Below are 9,950 nucleotides of genomic sequence, written 5' to 3' on the forward strand. Positions count from 1 at the left end.
AGCCTATGTGGTGGAGAAAAGCCCTCCTGCTCTGACTAGTTTCTAAATTTTCTCTCAGGAAAATTATAATCAATCTTCGAACTCATAAAGGAACCCATGGATAACATTTTATCATCAGAGACAGATTATTGAGGTCAAATAATATAAAACTAGATTGTTATGCAAAGTGAAAGAAGCCAGTCACAAAAAATACTTATTGTATGATTCTATTTATGTAAAAATCCACGAATAGGCACATTTTAGAGACCAAGTAGATTAGTGGTTGCCTGGAGCTGAGGAATAGGAGCTGGGGAACAATGGAGAAGTTTTGGGGGAAGAGTGATAAAAAATGTTTTAAAGTTACATTATGGTTTTGGTTGTACAACTGGATAAATATACTTTAAAAACATTAACCTGTACACTTTCAATGGGTGAAATTTATGGCATGTAATTTATATCTTAATAAACCTATTAAACATGTTGTCTTGAGGTATGCAAGTAAAATAAGAATAATGAAGCCTCGTTGGATATTTTTTTTTTTGCCAAAATGTTCAGAATACTTTCAAATATTTTTCTAGATGTAAATAATTTGCATTAGCCAAGAAAAATAATTATCTTTATACTCCACACTACATCTGAGAAACAGGTTCATAAATCAAAACCTCCAATTCACTGTCTATATTGAATTATTTCTTTGAATATCTTTAACGCTTCCTTCTACTCATTCTACCCCCACCCACATTTGTGTGTGAGAAGGCTGAAAGGCCACAGAATTTAAACTGGGCTCATATGTTAAATTTTTCTTATAAATGAAATACATCCCATAATACCCCAATAATTCTAAAATTGTTTTCTGTAAAATAAAATTATATTGTTAATTTTGATGCATCGAATGCCACAACACAATATATTGTCTTGCACTGCAATTATTTAACAATATATCGTGCACATTCGTTCTATATGACAAAGCATGTAGAGGAATTCTGAAACCTACCAAGGATTAAACCCCTCCGAGGAACTTTAGAACAGACTGTGCAGGAGATGAATAACTATGATGTGGTAGTCCTCCAAAAATATATAGTACATTCTAATTTTAAAAAATGACACAAAACGAATGCAGTTGCATGGAATGTGCTCAAGATATAAATGACATATAAACAAAAGTGCAAAAATACTATCTTATATAGAATACTCATGAAGTCTGTTTTCACACATAAATATTGTTTGCTAAGATAAACAATCCAATCTGCACTTCTGTGTCTTCCAGAGAACTACAAGAAGATTTTACGTAATTGATAAAGGAAAATCTGAGTCTTATAATGTATGTTTAAAATGATTTCCCAGGTTAACAGACAACAAAATCAAAGAAATCAAGGGATAGAGTAATTTTTTTTTTTTTTTACATGAAACCAGCTTTGGAATGGCCTGTGCTGTTTATGCTGCATGTCCATCAGAGTTGCAGCGATTTCCAGGAAGAATTAGCTCCTAGCAACTCAGCCTGTTAAAAAAGGAGACAGTTTGGCTCCAATCCCCCGACAAGCAAGGAACAGGTGGGTGTGGCGGCAACGCGCTCTCCTGATTGGCTGTTCTCAGAGATGCCTGCGTGTCCTGAGGAGGCTCAGTTTATCTCTGAGCCTGGACTGCCTGTGCGTTAGCGAAATGCCTCAGTGAAGTGCGTCGTCCAAACTTCAGCAAAGTTATTTGATTACCGATAGCATGATGCTTGACTTTTTTCACAATTGGCATTTCCTTTGTAACAGGCTTAAAAATCTTCAGATTAGAAGAAGCTAAACTGTTTAATAAATGTTTAACAACCCAGCACTCTTATTGCTCCTGATACAAGTTTAAAATGATGTAAATAAAAAGTTAAATGGGTATGTATACCTATAGAAAGGACCAGGAACTCCAGAACTGTAATGAAGTTCTATCTACCTATGATCTATTATTTAGATTGAGGGACTGCTATTTGCATACACTGAGCACTTTTCATCCCTTTCTGCAGTTAATTATTACAAAAAAAAAAAAAAAAAAGCCCTGGACTTAATAATATTCCCATTGTACAGTTGAAGGAAGATGAAACTCAAGAATAAATAACAGTAACCACAAATCATAAAGTTTTTTCCTTTGGCGATCCCGAGGGGTGGGGGGGGGGTGGAATTTGATGGTTATATTTTAATCTTGCTGTAATTACAAACTGGAAAATGCTGAGAAGCAGATGTTTGTTGCACATGCATAATTTAGGGCATATATTTTTTGCGGCTTTTTTCTCTAAATCAAAATATTTTGGAATGTCTAAGTGGGCCCTAAAAGAACGTCAGTACTGAAGTAGATCTGGTCTTTATCACAAAAATTATATTTAATGTAGAAAAAACATGGCTAATGAAAATAAAAGTTACAAATATAAACTTGTAAATATAAAAAGTACTTAAAAATCTATTGACTTTTAATAAGAAAAAGCAAAAGCAAAATGCTAACCAAAAACTGCTGTGAAAGACTTTTCCAGTGTTACTTACCATATGCACAAATGCACGAGCTGCATCTGTCAGGGATGGTGATGTGACAATGAGGATGAGGTTGAGATCATAGCTCTGGGATCTGGTGCCTGAGGCTAGAGCTGTCCTACTGAACAGTGGAGATGCTGGTCTTGCAGACCTCTTTTATTCATCACCTAGCAGAGCTATGTTGAAGAAATCCCAAGTAGCAGTTCAAAAGAATGTTAAATTCAGAGAGAGTATAATTCTCCATTGGTAAAGTTGGGTGTTGTATTTTGAAAAAGATAAAGCATAAATAAATATTATACTTAGCCAATTTGCTACTATCTCTTTCCTCCACTAGGTTTGAATAAAGGAACCAGTGATACTTTCTTTGCTTTGTGGGTGAAGGAACTGTGGAGTATGGAAAGAATTGCTTCAATGGATAAAAGTATGGTGTTAAATAATCCAGACACATTTCAAGGATTTTAGTTTTTTGGGTTGGGGATATCCATCCCCTCCCCTCTTCCAAGAACAAAATAAAGTAGACAACAGGGGCGCCTGGGTGGCACAGCGGTTAAGCGTCTGCCTTCGGCTCAGGGCGTGATCCCGGTGTTCTGGGATCGAGTCCCATATCAGGCTCCTCCGCTATGAGCCTGCTTCTCCCACTCCCCCTGCTTGTGTTCCCTCTCTTGATGGCTGTCTCTATCTCTATTGAATAAATAAAATCTTAAAAAAAAAAAAGTAGACAACGAAAGAAAGAAAGAAATCATATTTTAATATCAGCATTAAAAGATTAACGTGAATAAAGTTTAGAAGAGAAATAAAAGATAATTTTTAAAAAGAGAGTGAAAAATAATTTAAAAAGCCAATGCATTGCAATGACATGTCCTGGAACAAGGCTTTATGGTGAGGAAGACACATCAGAACCTACCAGAGAGACATATACTGTGACTGGCTGAGGGGGAGAAAGGTGTAGGCCTTTTCTAGAAGACAGCTCATAAAAACCAAAATGAATGTCCCACAAATAACGTACTGGATATATAATCCATGTTTATTTTTAAGTAGTTTTATTTAAAAAAAAAAACTTAAAAACTGAAATCCATGTAGGAAATAAACAGAGAGTTTCTTTGAGACCTAGTTCGTGACTTGAATATGTAAGACAACAAGTGTTTTTTGTTGAGGACTTCACATTCTGAGGTAACTTCAGACAAAACATCAAAGACCTAAGGTGAAAAGGAGCTAAATTGAACTTAGCACAGATATGTTTGAAGTGCCCCCTGCTGACTTCTAGTGACACTGTAACATCTCAAAAAAAGCTATTTTAGGAAGCTTCAGACAGAATTAACTTGAATAATTATTAACTCTTTTATTACTTGAATTTTTCTTGTTTATCTTGTTAAATTTTATGTAACATGAAGGAAGGTATTGTTCTTATCACCTCTGTGGTACTTCCCATAGCGTCAGACTATGCTGGGAACTTAAGAGGTTCTTGGTCAATAGCTGTTGGGGGAATTAATAACACTGAGGAAAAGATGATCCAGTGTTAAATGTGGGAGAAAGCAAGATATTTTTTATTTTTAATTTTTACTGAATTTTGAAATTGTGAAACTTGTCATAATCTAAGCCAAATCTACCTGGATTATGAAAATGGAGGATAACTTTATTTGACTGGAGCTTTCTGCTGGCCTTATATTTCTCTTCTTCCTCTTAACTAACTCTTTAGTAAAAAAAGTAATTTATTCTTGACCAAAATAAAACCACAAAAGACAAAAAAACTTCAAACAGCACAAATGTGTGTGCAACCAAATAAAAGTCTTCTAACCTCATACTTTCAATCCTCCAGTCTTTCTCCAGAAGCAGCTAGTTCCCTTTCTTATGTACCTTTGTAGAAAGTCTATGCATTTACAAGCATAAATGTGTTTGTAAATGTGTGCTTGTGTATGTTCATATTTATCCACAAATTCACAACTTACTTTTACAGTAATGTTAGCATACTGTAAGAACTGTTCTGCAATTTATTTTTCCACTTAATATGTGACTTAGAGATGAGCTTATGAAGAGCACCTCTCTTTTTAAAATTTTAACGGCCAGGTGAATTTCCCTTATATGGTGGTACCATCATTTATTAAACCAGACATCATTAATAGTTATTTAGATCTTTTGATAATATAAACTAGGCTATGATGAACAAAGACAAATTCTTTAAAATTATTGAGTCAAAAATTATGAATATTTATCATCTTAATAAGTAAAGTCTCCTGTCCTCTAACTAAAAGGAACCGACTTACATTCCTACCTACAGTGTGGGAGAGTTGAGTGCTTGTGGATATTCTGGTCATTACTATATATTATTGAACTATTTAATCTCTACCAACCTGGAAAGTGAAAAATGATCTCTTGTTTTAATTTTTATTTTAAATAATAACAGCTAGCTCTCATATAGCACTTGCGTCATTCTAAGAGCTTTAGATATATGACTAATGTGATACAAAATACCTTTATTAAGATATAAGTCATATACAATCCATCCATTTAAGGCATGCAATTGTTTTTAATATGTTAACAGAGCTGTGTGTACATGACCAATTTTAGAACATTTTGATCATGCCCAAAGAAGGTCTGTACCCATTAGTTGTCACTTCCCCTCCTCCTTCCCCCAGCCCCAACCCTGGGCTACTTTCTGTCTCTATAGTTTTATCTATTCTAGATATTTTATAAAAGATAAAATCATATAATATGTGGTTTTTGTGAATTTTTTTCATTTAGTATAATATTTTTAAGTTTCATTCACCTTGAAGATGAGTGAGTACCTCATTCCTTTTCATTGCTAAATAATATTTCATTGTATGCATATAACATTTTATTTATCTATTTGTCAGTTAATGAATACAGGTTGTTCCCACTTTTTGGTCACCATGAGTAAAGCTGCTAATAAATATTCATGTACAAGTTTTTGTGTGATCAGTATGTTTTTAATTTTCTTAGGTATATATGAAGGAATAGAATTGCTGTGTCATACAGTAAGTAACTCTATTTCTAAGTCTTTGAAGGACTGCCATATTATTAAGTACCTCTTTCTTCATAGAGTTTCCCAGATTTCCTTCCAAGAGTTTGTTATGACCTCCCGGTGTTGCAAAACAGTATCCATTTATTGATATTATACATACAATATAATATTGTTTACTGTCTATTTATTGCTTGAGATGGTAGCCTCACAAAGTTACGGATGAAACCTCAATCATAGCCTCTGTTTCCCTAGCACCAAATATAGATTTGGGCACCACTATAGATACTCAAACATTTATATGAACAAATGATGAATAGAGTAAGAAAGGAAGGGAAAGTTTAAAAGGTGAAAATCAGTATATAATACAAGGTATTTACATTTATCTCAAAATTTGTTTCTAGTTTCCTTGGCAAAATAGTTAAGTAAAAAGCCAGAATTAAAAGGATAAATTGAAATCTTTGAAGTTTTAGAGAAGCTTACGTATGACTGAACTTGGCAATGTAATGCCATTCACAAATGAAATGCAAATCAGAACCAAATCAAGAGGATCCAGATCTGAGCTTGCCTTGTCATAAACATTTGTGATTATACAGTAATATGTTTTAATTTTATTGTATGATTTAGAAATGTTATAGCAACCAGCATAATTTTATAAGTGATATTTTTCTCCTACTTGTATTGCTATTTTAGTATAAAACTAACCTTGCCATTTTACTGATTTTTTGTCATCACTAGTAGAGTTAGAGTACTATTTTATCAAAAATTATGTATATGTTGTCCAGTACCAATGCCAATGCCTTTCATGCAAGATATGTAAATAGTCTAATAATACATTGTGCCACATGTGAACAGTCTTCAGCATTATAAAGGCTGAGGCATCATACTCAGAACTGAGAATTTGCCTGGACTTGGACAATCACTTGGGAAAATCAGACAAATTAATCTTTAGAATTATTTCTACAAAGCTTATTCTCTGACTTCACACACCCATTACCATATGTCTTCTCACTACACAGAGATTTGATTGACCCTTGTCCAAAGTTCTACACAGTCATCCCAAGACTACTACACATATCCTACCCTAGATGCACTCTTTGGACTATTTCAAGCTACAGGTCAACCCAGTTGACTTATTACCTAAGAGAAATGAAAGAAGGGCATAAATCTGCCAGGACCTTGAGCCCATATTGTTAAGGGCTTTCTCTAGAGGCCTTGAATCCAATTTGTCTACTTGACTGGCCAGGAGGAAATAGGGAGTCTTGTCATCTCAGTCCTGCCTGAATGGCAAAGACTTTTCTATCTTGGAATTCGGCTGTAGCAGCTTCACTGAAAAGTTCCAAGGAAAGCAAGTCATTAGATCTTGATAGAGAACATTGAGAATAGGTGTCAAAGTCCACAATGAAAGGAGAGGAGACCACAAAAGTTGGAGCTCTGGGCCTATTCTTGGTTACTAGAATCCTGGTCCAGGAATCACTTTAACATCAACAGTCTCAGTTGGACTGCTCTATTCACTCAAGCACTGTTAATCCTTATCTGTAATCTGCTGAAGCAGGCTTTATAAAACCTTGCTAAAGATTACTGCTAAACCTTTAGGAACTATGCAAGCAGGTTGATGGCATTTGAGCTTGAAACAATCCATTAAGGGAGTATGGAAATTGGCAAATAGTACAAACTAAAACTAAGTCGTGTGTGTGTGTGTGTGTGTGTGTGTGTGTGTGTGTGTGTGTTTTCCACAAAACAGTGAGTAGGCTAAATATTTATGGTACAGCACTTATTCCTACCCTTTAAAGTGTTACATATAAAACATAAGTTCTCAACCAGGGGTGATTTGGGCTCACAGGTGACATTTGGCAATCTATGGGGACATTTTTGGTTGTCATGAAAGGTAAGGGCAGGGAGGTGTTACTGCCATCTTGTGGGTAGAAGCCAGAAATGCTGCTAAACATTTTTTTAAAAATTTTTATTTAAATTCTGATTATTTAGCATACAGTGCAATATAAAACCAAACCATATAGCAATACAAGTAGGAGAAAAATATCACTTATAAAATTATGCTGGTTGCTATAACATTTCTAAATCATACAATAAAATTAAAACATATTACTGTATAATCACAAATGTTTATGACAAGGCAAGCTCAGATCTGGATCCTCTTGATTTGGTTCTGATTTGCATTTCATTTGGTTTCAGGAGGGGAGTCTGGGTGGGTCAGTCGGTTAAGCATCTGCCTTCAGCTCAGGTCATGATCCTGGGGTCTTGGTATTGAGCCAGTGTCCTGATCCCTGCTCTGCAGGGAGTCGGCTTCTCCCTTTCCCTCTGCCCTTCCCCAACCCCTCTACTCATGTGTGTGTTCTCCCTCTCTCTCTCAAACAAATAAAAAAGATATATTGGTTTCAGGAGTAAAATTCAGTGATTCATCACTTAGATACAACATCCAGTGTTCATCAGAACAAGTGCCCTCCTAAATACCCGCCACTCATCTAGCCCATCCATCACCCACCTCCCTCCATCAACCCTCAGTTTGTTCTCTATCCTTAATAGTCTCTTATGGTTTATTTTTCTCTATTTCCCCCCCTCCCACATGTTCATCTGTTTTGTTTCTTAAATTCCACATATGAGTGAGATCATATGGTATTTGTCTTTCACTGACTGACTTATCTCACTTAGCATAATATACTCTAGCTCCAACCACATTGTTGCAAATGGCAAGAATTCATTCTTTTTGATGGCAGAGTAGTATTCTATTTTATATATATACCACATCTTCTTTATCCATTCATCATTTGATGGTCAATGGGGCTCTTTCTATAGCTTGGCTATTGTTGATAATGCTGCTATAAACAACAGGATGCGTGTACTCTTTCAAATCTGTATTTTTGTAACTTTTGGATAAATATCTAGTACTGCAACTGCTGCATCACAGGGTAGCTCTATTTTTAACTTTTTGAGGAATGTCCAAAGTGTTCTCCAGAGTAGCAACACCAGTTTGCATTCCCACCAACAGGGTAAGAGGGTTCATCTTTCTCCACATCCTCACCAATGCCTGTTGTTTCCTGTGTTGTTAATTTTGGCCATGCTGACAGGTGTGATGTGATATCTCCTCGTGGGTTTGATTTGTATTTCCCTGGTGATGAGTGATGTTCAGTGTCTTTCCATGTGTCTGCTAGCCATCTGGATGTCTTCCTTGTAAAAGTGTGTATTCATGTCTTCTGCCCATTTCTTGACTGGATTATTTGGTTTTTAGGTGTTGAGTTTGATAAGTTCTTTATAGATTTTGGATACTAACACTTTATCCAATAATGTTGTTTGCAAATATCCATTCTGTAGGCTGCCTTTTAATTTTGTGGATTATTTCCATCACTGTGCAGAAGATTTTTATCTTGATGAAGTCCCAATAGTTCATTTTTGCTTATGTTTCCCTTGCCACCAATGACGTGTTGCATAAGAAGTTTCTATCGCCAAGGTGAAAGCGGTTGCTGCCGATGTGCTACTCTAGGATTTTGATGGATTCCTGTCTCACACTTAGATTTTTCATCCATTTTGAATTTGTTCTTGTGTATGGTATAAGAGAGTCCAGTTTCATTCTTCTGAATGTTGCTGTTCAGTTTCCCCAACACCATTTCTTGAAGAGGCTTGTCTTTTTTCCACTGGATATTCTTTCCCTCTTTGTCAAAGATTAGTTGACCATATAGTTGTAGTACCATTTCTCGGTTTTCTTTCCTTTAAAAAATATATTTTTTATAAATATTAAATATTTAAAAATATTTATTTATTTGTTTATTTGACAGAGGGGGAGAAGGGCAAGGGGGAGAGAAACCCAAGCAGACTCCCACTGAGTACAGACCTAAACTTGAGGCTCCATCCCACAACCCAAGCCAAAATCATGAGTTGGACACTTAACGGACTGAGCCACCCAGGAGTCACCTTTTCTGGGTTTGGGTTCTGTTCCATTGATCTATGTGTCTGTTTTTGTGCAGATACCGTACTGGAACAGTTTGAGAAGAATAGGTATTAACTCTTCTTTTAAATGTCTGGTAGAATTCCCCAGGGAAGCCATCTGGCTCTGGACTTTTGTTTGTTGGGAGGTTTTTATTACTGATTCAATTTCTTTACTGTTTATGGGTCTGTTCAAATTTTCCATATCTTCCTATTTCAGTTTTGGTAGTATGAATGTTTCTAGGAATTTGCTTCCAGATTGCCCAGTTTGTTGTCATATTATTCTTCATAATATTCTCTTATAATTGTTTGTATTTCTGTAGTATTGTTTGTGATCTCTCCTATTTCATTCATGATTTTATTTATTTGGGTCCTTTCTCCTTTGTTTTTTGATAAGTCTGGCTAGGGGTTTTTCAATTATATGGATTCTTTCAAAGAACCAATTCTTAGTTTTATTGATCTGTTCTACTATTTTTGTTTGTTTATTTCTATATCATTTATTTCTGCTTTAATCTTTATTATTTCTTTCTTATGCTGGATATGGGCTTCCTTTA

This window comes from Ursus americanus, chromosome 13 (genome assembly GCF_024610735.1).
Source record: "Ursus americanus isolate L20-20 chromosome 13, mUrsAme1.1.p, whole genome shotgun sequence".
NCBI lineage: Eukaryota > Metazoa > Chordata > Mammalia > Carnivora > Ursidae > Ursus > Ursus americanus.